We start from the raw sequence: 17,988 nt of genomic DNA, 5'->3' as shown, positions 1-17,988 counted from the left end.
TACAAAGGCCAAAACAGGGGTAATTGGATGTGTATGTGCTGAAGGTGGTGGTGATGGTAGACTTGGGGATGTCTTTTGTGTTCAGGGTTAGCTGATAATACCTCTTCAGGAGGTCGAGAGAGGAGAGCACCTTCTCTTTGTGCAAGTAGGAAGTAACATTGGCAGTGTTGGGGAGTGAGTAGTGATCTAGTTTTTTCAGCATGTTCAGACACCTGTATTCCCCACAAGAGTGCATGAAGCCATCCTTCTTCAGGGCAATGTGTAGGGGTGACGATCATGGGCTAGAGCCCTTTTGACAAAGGCCCATTTCTTCCATTTCAGTGAACGTTCATTTAGCAGCTGCCAAATAATCCAGGGTCAGACATCTGAATCTGTCGTCTTTAAATGGTGATAAATATCGTTCTTGGTGGAAACCATGGGTGTTTGTTCAAGTTTTAGACGGAAGAATTATGGGTATGGCGTGAGGAGGTGGACGTAGGCATCCATGGGTGCGTTTATGAGGAGTGAAAGGACGGAGGGGACAGGTTGAATAGGTGTCGACGAGTTTGAGTCTGTGTTGAGTAAATGCTTATGTGCCACATCAAACAGAAGGTGAAAACTGGAGAGGAAATCCGCACCGGTTATTGGCAATATTATGAATTTCCCATGCTATTTGATGCTCCTAAACTGTAGTGCTGGTATCAGATCTGCTGGCAGCTACCAGGTAGCCGTCAGCAGGATTAGAAGGACTACGTTGAACTCGGAGAGTGACATTGGTAGAAGGGAACGACAAGCGCCAGTGTCTACCAAAAAACCACACATCAGTACCTGGATCATGTAAAAAAATAGATTACTGACAAGGGTGGCCACTGCTACAAGGGATGGTTTACTTACAAGTTTTTTGGCCATTGACAACCGTTTCACATTTAATCGCACTGTACCGCATTCACTTTAGTTCCGGTCGGTGTTGAATGACTGCCCTCTTCGTCAGGAGTATAGGTGTTGATAGAGGTCTTGAATTAGTGAAGTGGCTATCCATAAGGGGGTCAAATTTGGTCATCAGGCCCATCATGGGCAAGGTATCAACATCAAGGATGGCAGCACGAACAGTTTCGGGTAGGCGTCGTGCCCAAAAGGCACAAAGTAGGTTCACTTCCTAAGGATAGCCGTCTGGCGCAGGTTACATCTAGCAATATTGGTCATTTCCTTAAGGGTGAACGAAGCCTTTTGGTCCCCCAGTAGTTATTGGAAGAGTTGAAAATGCTTGGCCATACGGGTGATTGCCAAGGGTGAGTACTGCTCCAGGAGGTATGTTTTGAGGACTTCATTATATATTGGGGTGTTCCTTGGAACCTGTTTTATGTGGAAGGTCCTAATGGAGGTGAAGGATTAGAAGAGGTGATGAAGTGTAGGAGATTTTGGAGGACTGTTTGGTGTAGGAAAATCCTTTGGATGAAAAAGTTGGAGACAATGGATCACGACCACCGACTCCATAGTTTAAGGATATTGAGGGTTGGGGCTGGGGTTGCTTAGAATCTTACTGATATTAAGCAAAAATTTTCCAAAACACAATAGTCTATGTAAACTTTTTGCTTGCTTCTGCTTAATAGATTAGGATTTTATTAGCTTCTTAGCAGAATTACATGAATTGTTATGGTGGGACTTTTGAAAGTAATTACTAAATTATTTGATTTCCTTAGAGGTAGCGATATAAGTTTTAGGAAATAAGGACCTTTGATAGGTCAAGGCCTAAAAATAGTTAAACACTTTGTATAGTTATCCTACAGTTGGGTAACCAAATCACTAAATTTGAAAAAAGAAGTCTTAATGGAGTTTTTATCGTCCTTGAACTAATAAGGTTTTTTGTGACTTTAGAAAAAACAAAAGAAATAATTTCTTGTCAATAAAATCAGGGTTTTAAGTTTGCGGCAGTATATATCTTTTGATACTTGAATCTTGTCTATTTATCTTTTTAATCATATAAAAGTCTCTGTTTGTTTTGGTTTTATCTGTAGGTGTATAATTAGCTCTTTACTTTCAGTGTTGTAAATGTTGATTAATACAGATTAAAAATAAAATTATTCATATTGAAAAAAAGATGGCATACAGTATTTAGATTCCAGAGACATGATGTTTTACATTAACCGTTTAACTGTCAATAAATTATGACTCTACCTCTTGATATTATATGGAAGGTTACCAGAAAATCAGTCAATTCTCTCTCTCTCTCTCTCTCTCTCTCTCTCTCTCTCTCTCTCTCTCTCTCTCTCTCTCTCTGCGCTTGTTGCAATTAGTAGTCCTCCCGGCATATAGAACGCCTCTTTAAACCTAAGCAGTGAATTACGTACTTGTTTGTTGTTCAACCGCTGTAGGATATATTTGTAGACTAATGTAGAGTGAGAGAGAGTGATATATATATATATATATATATATATATGTATACACACATTAATGGTCGGTTATTCTTAGTATATATACTGTACAACCATATGTCATATTAGCATGTCATAAAATCTCTTTCCCCCCTATCTTTCTCTCACTTTTTAATACTTTGAAATTCGCCCACTCCCATATAAAGAAAGCTCTTCGTTCCCTGTGCTTATAAGCAAAAAATTAATACGAGTTCTCAATTGCTCCGTATATCTGATAAACTAACACTTGGCCATTATCGCATTTCTTGGAGCAAACACCGATTTCCTCTTCCACCTCGCCAAATCCCATCCAACGGGGCAATTACCTCAATATATGTTAATGATCGTTATTACAATATTTTCTTGCCAAGCTATCCGTCGATTCAATTTGGTTTGGTGATTTGCTTTTTATTGCGCGCGTTCGTTTAGCCGTGAAGGCTCTCCTCCACCCTATCTCTTTCCTAACCTCCTCTTGCCTGCTCTACCTTTCGGTCTTATGCCTCCGTTATTCCTCTCTTTCAGCTCCAATGACCCTGCTCGTTGTATTACCAGATTTACATGCTCTGGACTGATATTTTTCTCGCAAGTTTTCGGGATAAAGGTGAGCCAGAGATATGGAAAACGATAGAAGGATTGGAAAAAAGAAGAATGAAAATCGGTTCGGGTCAGCAGTACCTATAAAGATGGAATAGATGGATAAGAAGTTAGCAGATAAAAGGAAGGGGGTGATGCAGATAGGAAATATTTGATTGCATTGGTGGAAAAGTTAACTGAGACAGTAAAGCTAGAAGATAACTAATAGAATGAGCCGGAGGAAAGGGAATGCAATAACAATTAAGAAAAGTTTGTGGAGGAAAACTGTTGAAAGAGCAGAACATGAAGAGCTCCCATGTGGCAAAGAAAAACAAAAAAAGAGCACAGGAAGAATTATGAAGGAAGAATTCGAGAAAAATGCAGTTCTTTTATAAAACTTGGCGTGATAAAGTCTTAGAGGTGGAGCGGGTGTAAATATAAAAGAATAAGAGGGGAAATGAATCACGTAAATTGCTCTTCTTTTGGATTCAGTTTTATTGTGAGAGATAAAAGTTGAAATGATGTGTTTCTGAGAGAGAGAGAGAGAGAGAGAGAGAGAGAGAGAGAGAGAGAGAGAGAGAGAGAGAGAGAGAGAGAGAGAGAGAGGTGGCACTTAAAGCTTCAGAAAAGTAAAAGTGTATCTTTTTATCTAAGTAAGATTTTATCAGATAGTAAAAAGGGATAAGTAAATAGTGTTAGTACTCCAGATAAGTTTTGAATGAATTTAAAGAAAAGTATTATTATATATAATTTTATCAATAAACACGCACACATATGAATTATATATATATATATATATATATATATGTATATATATATATATATATATATATATATATATATATATATATATATATACATATACATACATATATGTGTATATATATATATATATATATATATATATATATATATATATATATATATATATATATTAACTTGGGTAAAGCGAAAAGATATTATTGCGGAAACTGATTTTAATTACATTAGTTTCATGATTACAGGAACAAAGAGGAAGGTTGAGATATATTTTAATGAAATATCATTCACATTCAAATTATTATTATTATTATTATTATTATTATTATTATTATTATTATTATTATTATTATTATTATTTTTATTATTATTATTATTATTATTGTTGTTGTTGTCGTCGTTGTTGTTATCATTATTGTTATTGTTGCTGTTGTTGTGGTTTTCGTAAATTATTTACAATTTATATGAATATGCCCAGCCTAATCCTGAAAGAATAACAAAAAACAGATGAATTGGCACCAAGTATGCACATAAAAAGCAACCAAGAACAATACAAAATAATTATATATTTATATTCATAAGCAGAGATTGGTAAGTGAAATTAGGTGAATCCAATTCGAAAACAGTCGCTTTCGTCAGATGAGATGGAAAGCTGTTGCTTCAACTCCGTCATTAAGAATTATGGCGAAAAATTCTCGCTGTAAATCTCTCATAAAATTATACAAGCGCACCTGATGGTCCCGACCTATATAAGGGAATTCAGATTAACAAATATGATTCATAGAAGATCTGTAGTATCCAGTTTTGCCGATAGAGTTCGAATGTCAAAATTTTCATGTGACATTACACTTTATTATAAGTAGGGAAAATGTCTGTATTATCTTAGTTTAAGTCTACTGTCCTGATTATTATTATTATTATTATTATTATTATTATTATTATTATTATTATTATTTAACAGTGAGACCCTATTTAATATAAGTTTTGTCAAAAGTGCTGGCTGCTTCAGCGGGATTAATCTTATGGAAGATCTTTTTTATGGTTCTAGTATTTTTTTTTTCAACATTACCGAATTCCGCTAATAATTAATCAGTATTCATTCTTTGAGAGAGCCGGCGTCTATGACCTTAGATGTCAGGATGCCTGAAAACTTTAAATCAATCAATCAATCTTTGAGAGAGGGGGCGTAAAAACAAGTAAAATTTCTTTATTTACTATGCGTAAACGCAATGTAACCACAGCTTAATCAAGTTGTAAGTGTGAAAACACTATCAAGGTCAACGTGGGGATGGCACGCACGTGAAGATAGTACTTAAGGACAGAGGTAATATGTTTGGCCAAAGGCGTTCGATGGTCGGTGATAGAAGGTCAAATTCTGGTAAGTAGTCTTTTATAGCTCATATACAGCGTGTTACGAGCAGTAATAGGCGTCTGCTCTCCTTCTGGCTCGAGTTTGAACTCATGAATGCGATTTTCATGTGCAGTATACAGTATAGATGCAGGACCGTTTGACTTAAGTTCTCATTAACAACGGATACCTAATTGAAGACCCACCTCAACTTGTCTAAACGTGTATGATCAAGGTTTTATTCACAAGAAATATAATTATTATAAGAAAATGGCCGAAAATATTGTTAGACCATGTATCCATCACACAAGACAACATGACCGTCAACCTTGTCATCTATTACCAATCAGTAAAGACCAAGAACCTGATCCTGAAAAATAATCCGGCAGGATAGCCTTAGGAAAACCATCATCGTATACCGATACCAATGCCCCGTCCAACGATGACTCGGAAGCTACAACGGTATGGCCACAATGTGCTTTTCCCAGAGAATGTCTTGCCATGTTTAGCAGGGTGTCATAAAAACCCATTGTTTTTACCAACTCATGGTGCCATTGTATCGATGGAACACCTAATTAACCATACTAAGGTCATGTCATCGGCATTGTCCCCGTCAGCAGATACTACTAATCCTTTAGGCCTTCCTCATACTGCATGAAAATTCAATTCTCGAACACCACAAAAACCATTTCTCCTGCTCACAGGGTGACGGAGCATCGCCCCTCATACCATGGAATACCGAACGGATTATGAGCATACAGACCACGACAGCTGGAAAGTGCTTAGCAGTAACCCCTCTGGCACTGAGCCATTCCCCGAGATCGGTCAATAAGAACCCCCCCCCACCCCCGACTGGATCCGCAAATTATTATTATTATTATTATTATTATTATTATTATTAATTGCTAAGCTACAACCCTTGTTGGAAAAGCAGGATGCTATAAGGCCGGGGGCTCCAACAGGGAAAATACTTACTTTACTTTACTTTGATGGCTGCCTTACCGATCCCATACAGCAGGGGAACCCCACTCTCTACAGGACCTCCGTCCTCCACTGTCGTTTTACCTTATTCGTTCAGAGTATTTAACGTTTCATGTCTCATGTTGTTCATTTACTGTTAAATCGTCACTGTCAAAAGACTCATGAAATAAGAAAGTCTCCAGTTTCCTCTTGAAAGCCTTAATGTCTTCAATCATTCGAATGTTTCGTGGGAGCTTATTATATAGTCTCGGGGCCGCATATCTAAAGGCTCTAGAGCCTAAAGTAGACATATATCTAGGTTCCAACAGTTTGAAGCCATCTGTAACTATTTTCGTGTCGACACGATTTGTTGGCTGCGCAATATGTAGCAATTCTCTTAAGTATTTTAGACGCCTGGTTCTGATAACTTGGTGAGTTATTGTACATATTTTAAATTCAATTCTGGCTTTAATCGGCAGCCAGTGTAAATCAATTAGTATAGGGGTGATCCTTTCTCTAGGTGGGACGCCTTTTATCAGTCTTGCTCCTCTGTTTATTATGTTTTGTAATTTCTCAGGTTGCACTTTTGGTAAATTGTTAAAGATAGAGTTGCAGTAGTCAATCCTGGTAATAACACAGTTTATCACAAGTTTCTTTACAGCCCAGTGAGGAAAGGAAACAAGGAAAAATGAAATATTTTAAGAACAGTAACATTAGAAATAATATGCCCTATTCAAAATATAAAAAAAAAAACTTTAACAAACCCAGAGGAAGAGAAATAAGATAGATCAATGTGCACATGTGTACCCTCAAACAAGATGAAAATTCCATTCATCAGTACAAACTCAAGGCAGAAGATGAGCAAACACCCATTACTGCTCGAAACCGCCGTATATGAGTTATAAAAAACCACTTCCCGACATTTGCCCTCCTATCACCGACCTTCAAACGCCTTTGACCACGAATTTTACCTCTGTCATTATGTACTAACCTTTAAGTGCGTACCATCCTCACTTTGACCTTGATAATGTTTTCTCGCTTATAACTTGGTTAAGCTTATTATTGTGTTTTTTTTTTTAAGTATAGTAAAGAGAATCTTTTTACTTGCGTTTACGTCCACTCTCATAAAGGAAGAATGTTCATAATTTTGGGTGGATTGCAGTAATATTAAAAAAACAAACGTATCAGTACCATAGGATATGTCTTCCATAAGATTAATGCCGTTATTATTATTATTATTATTATTATTATTATTATTATTATTGTTGTTGTTGTTGTTGTTGTTGTTGTTCATAAAAGATAAATTTTAAATTTTGAAAACATCTCAAAAGAGTTAAAATTATAATTGACTTTGAAAGAGTAATACGAATCACGTACGAATACCTCTGCCTTAATGACTAATCTGTTTGTAAATAGAAAAATTCGGAATTTTTCTGGCAGAAATCCAAAATTCAATAAATGATAGGTGGATATTTTCTGGCAAAAATAAATGCTTGAAATTTATGAAATGATGAATGGTCTCAGGCGAGTGCCTCCTCCATTGGTATAATGAAGGCCATCGTTAACGTTATCACATTCATTCATTTTATTACCACTTACCATTGTAAATCACTTTGACAAACGTGTGCCTCTGGATTTTCATTTTACATCCCCATTCTTACTCGATTTATGTTATTTCCCAAGGTATGATGCCGGAATTTCAGACCCCGATTCTTCACTTGAACTGATGAAAGTGCTCTTCGTGAAAAAATGCCACTGCATTTATATAATTTATTTCGACTAAAATTTTAAGGGAATCTGTATGTGTAAACATATCCTTTTAAAGACAGACTCGAACGCAATTAACATTTGTTTGGTTTTCTTTCTCTGCCTCGCCAAGGTAATCCCTAATTTTAACATTCTCTCTGTCTCTCTCTCTCTCTCTCTCTCTCTCTCTCTCTCTCTCTCTCTCTCTCTCTCTCTCTCTCTCTCTTTCTTTCTTTCTTTCTCTCTCTCTCTCTCTCTCTCTCTACATAGCATATGGAAAATAAATGTCTGCTTTACCATTAGTAGCTTTAATAAGTCTGGTACAATTTTTTATTTTCACCGAACATTTGCATTGCACGAGATATTCAAATTATGAACTTTGGTGCGTCAGTGACGTCAGCACCGAGAAACTTCCAATTACATTTCACTCTTCGAAACGATCATGTGAGGGTTTCATAACCGCGGGTGGGCATCCCAGATCTTTTAGCAGCTACCAGACGGATGTTGGCAGACTTAGACAGACTGACTGTCCTGGAAACTGGCCTTGTTAGAAGAGAACGGCAAGTGCCCGTGTCTACTAAAAAATCCCACGCTTGTGCCTGCATCATGTAAAAAGAAACGTGTAGGTAATTATACATTTTCTAGCCACTGACAACCATTCGCACATTTCTTTGCATCAGAGTGGTAATAGCATAACTGGTGCCAATGGACGTCAGTAAGTGGCTGGAGAGGTCGTTGGTTGGAGCGTGAGCAAGGGATGGTATATGTTGGTGGTGGGCATCTTTGCAGCTGCCCCAGCATGTCACAGATTAGCTGTCCTGTGTCCTACCACATTTGCGTCAGCTTCGGTAGATATTCAGTAGTTGTCATCTTCGTCAGGAATGGAGGCGTTGATGGAGGTCTTGAAGGTGGTGAAGTGGCTGTCCATAAGTGCATCGACTTTGGTTATCAGATCCTTCATGGGCAAGATATCAACATCAGGGATGGCAGAGCGGGCAGGTTTGGGTAGTTGCTCTACCCAAAGGGCACAAAGTAGATTCACGTCACGAGAAGAGCCGTGTGCATCAGGTTGCAGGCGACTGATATTTCCAGGAAAGTATCCCCGGGAATCACTGCGAGAATGTAGTCTGCTTTGGTGCTTGAGCGAGTCATGCCTTTAATGCGAAACTGGACCTAAGCTCTGAGAGCAGGCGAATGCCTCTGTACTGGCAAAGGGCGGTATTTCAGGGGTGTGGCGTTGATAGTAGAGTCAGTGTCAGAGGGCGGCATCATCAAACAGTAAGACACAGCAGTGAGGGGGATAGGCGAGAGGGAGCTGGTCACTTCGGTATATACCAGTTTGTGCGACGCCATTTAGGTAATAACTGAGAGGCGAGGTGAATGCAACTAAACTTTGATAAACATACATCAATCTTAAATACCAGGACTTGCAAGCAAGAACGTCAAAAAAGCTCAAATAAAATTAAATATGAGCTATCATGTTTATACAGGTTAATTTACTAACAGTGCAGGGAAGAGGGAGTATTAAGATAAAAAACAAAACCGTTACAGTGTACAAGCGTATATGAAACGCCTCCAGTATACTTTGGAACCCATACCTACAGTACCTGCCAATCTACATACTTTATGAACTGGAAGTATCTAGGGTTCTTACGGGTGTCAGGAGGTGTAGCACTATCATCAACAAGTATGGTCTATTCTTACAGGACTGTCTAAGAACAATTTTAACTGCTGGCGCCTCAACTCGCCTAAGCCCCGCACTCTGGCACGTCATCTTGACTGAGGGATAAGATCAAATGAGCAGTCCTGCTGGCCTGTTGATTAGGTTCTAGTTAGGGCAAAGGTGCTGCCCTTAGGACAAAGCATAGACTTGGGGTAGACATTGAGCCGAGATCCACCATATTTACTATTATGAATATTCGCATTCCCAAGTGACTGTGTAACTTGATAGGTCATCAAAGTTTCCCCTTGTCAGCTGACAATTCAGGGTCATGGTTCAGTTTGGGAGATTATGCCCATATCCAGACATTGATATTAACTTTAGAATTATGCAGGGTAAGCACACTATTCCCTATCCTTATCAACGTATAAGCATGAGCTATGAAGTACCTTTTTCGATGGGCCAGTGGTGGGACCAGTTCTTTGTTTGGAATAGCTGCTCTTCTTGCGATTGCCACGTGCACCTGCTGCCGAGAAGGCTGGAATGTCCCCTTTTTTTGGTAGATGCATGTGCAACTGGGTGTCTTTAAAAGGTCCCACACACAAAAAAGGGAGGGGTCTAGAAATGATGGGCCAAACATTGATTATTCTGCATTTAATACTTAGCCACTGGCATTCAGACAACGCACCCCCCGGTCACCAAAAGCTTAATCACAAAGTAATCATAGGCACCAGGATCTCTGGATTTTAAAGATCAGACCACCGACGAAGTTAGTATAAGGGTCCCTAAAGGAGTTGTAATAGTTGCCGAGGAACGTCATATATACAATACAGACACTACCTCCATGTCGGTTTTTTTATTTACTTCCAACTTGTTGTTCAACCTCTTAACCTTCATTTCATAATACAAACGCAAGGATTTCCTCCAGTTTTACCCCGGTTCTAAATATCCTCCCCAGCTCCAGCTCTGGAAATTATGGCCCAAATTCCATAAAACCAACACAGCTACATACAACTATTCAATTTTGGTCAGGAAAAAGAAACTATACAACAAGGCGAGTCGTTCAATTTTTATTTCTACAACGAAAAATGTTATTGTTAAAAGATGAAATAGAACGCTGTCATTCGTGTGATAAATATGTGATCGGAAAAGTAAATGAAAGTAGGGTTAAAATAACATTATTGTGTTTACATTTAAGACATTCTTCCTGCCAAATTGCTCAATATCATTGAGATCTTCCTAGTTCGCTTTATATTTGATGGCTTATATATTAAGTAATCACATTACTTTCCCTTTCTTACAACATTAGTATTCCCCCTTTGGCTGTAGTATATTGTATTTCAAGGAGACCCCACAGGAAGTCTAACTGATCTATAAAATTGGGTTACAGGAAAATCACCTGGGATTTACGTTTGTGAGTCAAGGTGTGAATTTTCATGAACGTTCTAGGATAGATGTTTCAAGTATTGAGTATCAGTTTGTCGAATGAATGCTTCCAATTGTTAAATTTCCAGCAAAATATAATTTTTTTACGAATTATACGTCTTTTAATCATTCCCAAATTGTGTTGCTAGTCGAAGAAGAAGTGTTTATGATAGTAATAATAAGGTTCTCATCGGGTTCATTTATTAATATCTCAGTCTTTTGATGAAGATTTTTAAACAACATTATTGACTGTAAAATAAAAGAAAAATATGGTGACATAACTGTTAATTTACATTATTATTCGAATATTTAGTAACAAACCAGAGATATTAAAAATCCAGTATGACTTATTTTCTCAAGGAATTTAATTTTTTATTCCCTTTCCACCGATTATCCTTGAGATTAGGAATCTTACTTATTAATTAAATCTGGGATTCTCAAATAAAATTAGATCTACAATAGTAAATGAGAGAATAAATTTTTTATTGTGTAACACAAAGCAAAATTAAATTTAGCCAGTCTTCCCTTTCCATTATTTCAGTTTAAGATGTAAATTACCCAGTTCATAGTTTTTTTTTCTTTTTTTTTTTAATTCGGTAGAGGAAGAGCATGTTTAATAATTAAACGAATCAAATGCTAGGCAACCGTTCTTGATGTTAGAGCAACTTTAAAAGTAAAGTTTTCTATCTATTTGCGTCGAAAGATTCAGCTTAAGCTGAATGTTCGTTTGGCGAATTCAGGAATATTTCGTACTTCCTTCCTTTGAAACAACAGAAAAAATAGTTTTCGGCTAAGACAAAAGGATGCATTTAATTAAGTTCTTCAAATTTTTAATTCTTACTTCGTGTTAGACACAAATTAGAAGTATACATGCAGTTATAGGAGTATCTCTCTCTCTCTCTCTCTCTCTCTCTCTCTCTCTCTCTCTCTCTCTCTCTCTCTCTCTCTCTCCCTCTCTCTCTCTCTCTTTAATTTTTGTCTTTGTTGAATCTGCTTTAAAAGCTTTTTAATAATATCTCGCCTTGATTGTGGAAACATAAAGCGAGAGTCATAAAGGTAAGGAATTAACGAAATACGATTCTATATAAATTAAATATACTCTATTTAGAGTTTACTAATTACAATATTCTTGAAAGAATTACAGAAACTGCTGTAAATTACACCTGGAATATCGTTACTTGAAGGAGGCTTTTTAGTGGTCCAGTGGTGCTATAACATGTGATATATGATTCCCTCGGAAGCTTTTACCAGAGGCAGTTTTGGTGAGATGCTGCTACCTAGATGTCATATAAGTCACATGTCTTCCGTATAAATTAGATTGTGTTTTACATCGATTTGAATTAAAACTCAGCTATTTACACTAAATTTCACAATTTCTCTTAATTTAATGGACCACTTTCCTTTCAAAACCGGTGAAACAAAGATATTATTCGTTTAGATAAAAGTTATTTAATTCAGTTTTCCATAAAATATTACCTTCAAAAGTATTTATGATCCATGTTTGAGAATCTCAGGAATCAAAATAACTGTATACTGTTCTTCCTCAACCCTAAGTCTATTTATGCTTTAAATCGGAGATGTGAATGAACCATTTGTGCGGAAAATCTCCGCAACGAGTAATTGCTTCATACATCGACTCGGAATACTCATCAACAGATAATCAAACCGGCATACACACCACATCATTCGCATACATCTTGCACGCAACATCTCGCTTCCTGGAAACTGAAGCCCATATTCGTAACTCCTCATTCAAGCCATCTATCCAACCTTCTTAGGTCTCCTTCAGTTCAGTCCAAACATTTTCGAATATTACACACTTTTTCTGTTGTTGTATCAAACTGTTATCTTCTAATGTTTCTGCATGGCGAAACCTTTTCGAAATAATCTTACCCATCCTTCATATGTTCCATTCCTTCCCCACTACTATTTTTTATCAGTTCTTTTCCGATCTTCACATCTCACGTCCTGTCTAGTCGTTTAGAAATAAAATGCATGTGCGCGCGTTCCCCCCCTCCTCACACACACACACACACACACACACACACACACACACATATATATATATATATATATATGTATATATATATATATATATATATATATATATATATATCAGTGTGTGTGTCTGTTAGTTTCGGTGTGAGAATAGATAAGCGAATATTTAGTCAGTTGGGTCGTGCGTAATGTAAGGAATATAATAGGATAAGGTATATGAACAAAAAGTGCTTAGAGGAACGAATAGGAAGGCCTAAGATGGTTGGACAGATAGGAAGAAAAGTTGCTAAAAAGTAAAAGCCTCGATCTCCAGGAACAACAGTTTGTATGTCCAAGAATAGAGGGAATGGTACATTATGTTTAGAAGGTTGACACACTGCAGATGAGCCTTGTGTTATTTGTATGAAACGAGTAAGGTTTTGGCTGTTTTTAACAAACAGGTGGTTTATCCATAATTCAGTATTTATAGGATGTGTGTATATATATATATATATATATATATATATATATATATATATATATATATATATACATATATATATATATATATATATATATATATATATATATATATATATATATATATATATATATATATATATATATAATCATCATCATCATTATAAGCTATTACTAGTCCACTGCAGAACAAAGGTCTTTTGTTTCTTCAATAGAATAAGCAAAGGTTACGTTTTATTTAACCCTCATTGAAATTTGCATTAATAATATGGTTGGTAGATTTGTAGGGTCAAAATAGTTGGCAAGACAATATTTTCACATGTAGCCTTTAGTGTCCATTAAAATTTGTAATGTTAGATTTTCTCTTGGAAGACGAGTTGTTTTAAAACCTATGAATTGTCAGAAAAATGCTGTCACATGAACTATTGTTTGTAAAGATTCGTTTCATGTTTTACCGCCCGAATGTGATGAAACACTTTTTAGTCCTCAACTACTAAAATTTAAAAAATATACCTTGCCTAGTATTAAGTAAAGGCCTGAATTTGTTTTTTCCATCTTTCTTGGATATGTAAAGTTGACGACACTCCTAAGGGATTCGTGATTTTCTGGAGAAAAAATGAGATATCGGATTTGAGAATTTTAGTAGCATTATTAATTACTTCAATTAGAGAAGGTTTTGTTGTTTGTATGTGTTGTAAGTCTTTTCAACTTTGCAATCCTATTCTTGAATAATTTTCCCTCTTACCTTTTTATGCTCAATTTGAAGGTAAGATATATTGACGTTTTGTCTTTTCATATGTGGGTTAACGACTATAATGCATGAGTCTTTTTTTTCGTAATTCCTTGTTTGATATAATCGATACTCCCTTCCTTCCTGAAGAGGCCAGTTCTTTAAGAGTCAAGCCTGACTTGCTGGGCTAGTTAATATCCTTCTTTTAATATTACTAATAATCTTCCTGAAGAAATTATTGCCAGCAGCTCCGATTTGTAATAAGAGAGCACAATACAATTTGAAATCTTTGAAAAACAACTGCTAACGTTTGGTTTTTACGGTCAGAAAAGGCATATTTGTCTTTTCAAAGCATAGAAAAATATACAGTTTATAGTTTTATTCTTGTCGATTAAAAATCCAAGGTTTAAGTGTGAGTCTTCCTGTTAAAAGGTTAAATTAGGAACAGAATTGGTCTTAAAGTATTCCTTCGCAAGCAATAATTCCCTCTAGGGTGGAAATTACTTACAGTACTATGCCGAAAGTTATGCCTTTAAAAGTTGTTATGTAAAATAGAAATTCATATATGCAACATATAGTTAAATTAAATACGCCTTACATCCTTCCCAAGGTTTAGAAGAAAATTAACTTTGAGATTCTACACGGCTTTCAGAAGATTTTTAGATACAGGCACGTGAGTGTACACACCCATAGACACATACATACACACACACAAACACACAGATATTATACTGTATATATATATATATATATATATATATATATATATATATATATATATATATATATATATATATATATATATATATATGACGTGTGTGTCTGTTTCAGTGTCTGTATATATATGATCGATTTATGGAGAGACCATAAGCCATTTCCTCCAAGTGATTATTATTCAGGTGAAAAAACAAAACATCGCATTTTTCTCAGCCACATTCCTGTAACCGTGATACATCTATAACTTATTTACTTTTTGTATCAAACGTTCACTCTAATCTGTTGCTAAGTCTTCGTAAAGACATTTTATAGCGCTTGTAAATAGTTATTTCAAAGACCCTTTGGAAACATTCTTGTAATACTAAAGGCAGAGTATGCAAATAAGAATGCATTCGATTTATTAGTGTTTTATTCTTTTTATTGATGACTTATTTTATGCCGTCTCCGTTTTTTTTTTTTTTTCTGATTCCTCTTGTTCGTAACAAGTTTCGAGCATATTTTGATTTTATTATCTTCCTTTACTTATTATTGCAACGTTGCAACATTGTGTAGAAACTTTCTAATCTCTAATCTTAGTGAAGATGATATAAATCAGACGTCCGTCTGAGGGAGATTAAAATGCTTATGTCCGTCTGTTTCCTCTGATAAGATTACGAGCGATGCTGTTCCCAGTGCTTACGATTATCAAAATTTAGACGCAATTTTCTCACATAACTTTAAAAGTATATTTTTTGTGTTAAAATGGATAAAGGGATCCTTCTTCTACTACTACTACTACTACTACTACTACTACTACTACTGTTGTTGTTGTTGCTAATAACAACAATGATGAATTTCATTATTATAATAATAGTAATATTGTATTAGATTAAACACGGTTTTAGTGTATATTAATAGGTAAATATAGACTTATTTAGGTTTTGAGGATTACAGAAGCTCTTGACTATTGAAGGCTTTGTATTCTTTAACCATCGAACGGAAAAGATATGTGTTGCTGTTATAGGGCAGTACTCAAAAAAATGAATAAATAAATAAATAAATAAAAAACTAGAACGGTCTTTTTTGTCTCATGCTTCGTCAGAATATGATAGATTTTGGCTAGAAACAAAATTGTTATTAACAAAATGATTAACGATTAATTTGGCCATAATAATAATGGTAAATATGATAACGATAAAAAATATGAAATTAACAGTAGGCTCTCATGATTATTCGTTTCCTAATTCTCAAATAAAACGCTGAAATAAACAACTTGTCGATCCTTGTTTTTATCTCGGCGTAAAGCCGTAAAGTATGTCAATATCAAAGCTTTGAGTTAAGGTGGCATCTGGTCTATGATTCACTTGTCAGTCAACTGATGAGTGCAGGTGTTCTATATTACCTGTGAGTGATCACATCTGCATTTACGAAACTGGGCCATAATGCCTGTCAGGACCCACTAAGAGATCTAAGTGGGTCCTGATGTCTGTGTTCCCTTTCCCACGTTCTCCAGTCTCAACTTCAAAGACCACCAACAGTTGGGTCTTCATGATGCTTTGAGGAAGCAGTTAGCTTCCCTACAGTACAGCCATAAGAAAAAAAAGTTTGACTATAATCTTGGCACATGGAAGAAATTACTGCATGAAAACCAATCATTCAAAGATATATCATCAATGGATGACAAATATCAGAAATTCACGAAATCAACTAAACAAAAGTCGATTTAGCTTCACACTAAATAAACTTAGATTATGGTTGTGATGAGGATGAGACCTTTGCCATAATACAGGAGGGCTGTAGGTGTTTGATGCTTCCATGCCATACCAGCGATATTCTCTCTTCCTCTTTGTTGAAAATGAAAATTATTTAATTTTTACTTTAGGTAACTGGGGGAAAACTATATATATATTTTTTTTTTTTACTAAATTTTATCGCCTGCTTGGAATAACTGGCAATTCATTAATGTTCAAATTAATGTTGAAAATATAGTATATTTAACCTCAAATATTATGCCATGAATATTTGAATATGATTTTATTAAAACTAAGTTTATTTACATGGTAAACGGGACATACTTTAATGTCTTGAAAACCGACCAATTTATCCTTTTATAAAACCCGGTGTTAATATTAAAGCATGATTCTCAAGTTTACTAAATTGTGGTAACATTATTAACAGAATTATGGTATATTCTCTTTATATTTTGCTGTGAATATAATCATCTTAGATCAAATTCCGTAATAGATTTCAACAAGGAATCTTTTTTTATTACTCTTAATTTTCTGGTTCATATCATGAATTATATGGGTTTTAGTATTGACGTAGTCCGTGTGATTTGAACGGCGGTAATCTATTTTTTTGTTTATCTAATCTCACCCTTTGCTTACACACACCCGCACGCAAGAGAGAGAGAGAGAGAGAGAGAGAGAGAGAGAGAGAGAGAGAGAGAGAGACTTAAGTAGATAAATAATTGCAATGTTTAAAAAAATTTGCTATTTTGAGAATCTCACCTGTTCTATGGAATTAATATTCAGTAATAATGAATAACTGTAATTTAAGACAGAATAAAGCGCTCACTTTATACCATTCATGACGCGCTGTTGCGTGATTGATATATAATGTATGAATTCACAGTTCAAAAGCAGACTTGTTGGGTTCTACAAATTAGAAATAGGAAGTTCTCTTAATTTGGTTGATGATGAAGAAACTTCAAGAGATGATGGAGGGAGACGTTCAAATCGGATTTCGTAAACCTTTACGCCAATCTTTAGTGTAAATAACTTGAATTTTGATTTCGGGGATAAATAAAAGAGTTAAAAATATTAGGAAACTGTGAAATTGAGAATGACAGTGATGATACTAATCATGATATCTATTAACCATTTTCCGAAGGGATTATTGTCCATGGGATTATCTTTTTCCTTTTATAGCCATTACATTATTTTTTTTTTCTCTTCTATTTTGTTTCTTAATACTTATCGTATTCTTTCCGCGTCAAGTCTCTTAATGTATTAGTATTGTAAATCGCATTATGTTTATTATATGACGCAGGGAAGGGAGGAAGATGAGGAAAATACGAATCTCTCTTTCATTCTATTTTTATATCGATATAATGAATTAATACTATTGCGCAGCTAAAGGTAGTTGGAAAATTTTCCTATTATAAAGGAAAAGCAAATATCTTTTTTATTAGAGTCTCTTTAATGCGTGTGTGATATATCTAGAAGGTCTGCATCGGGCATGA

This window comes from Palaemon carinicauda, chromosome 6, assembly GCF_036898095.1.
Source record: "Palaemon carinicauda isolate YSFRI2023 chromosome 6, ASM3689809v2, whole genome shotgun sequence".
NCBI lineage: Eukaryota > Metazoa > Arthropoda > Malacostraca > Decapoda > Palaemonidae > Palaemon > Palaemon carinicauda.
Note: the sequence above shows the minus strand (reverse complement) of the source record.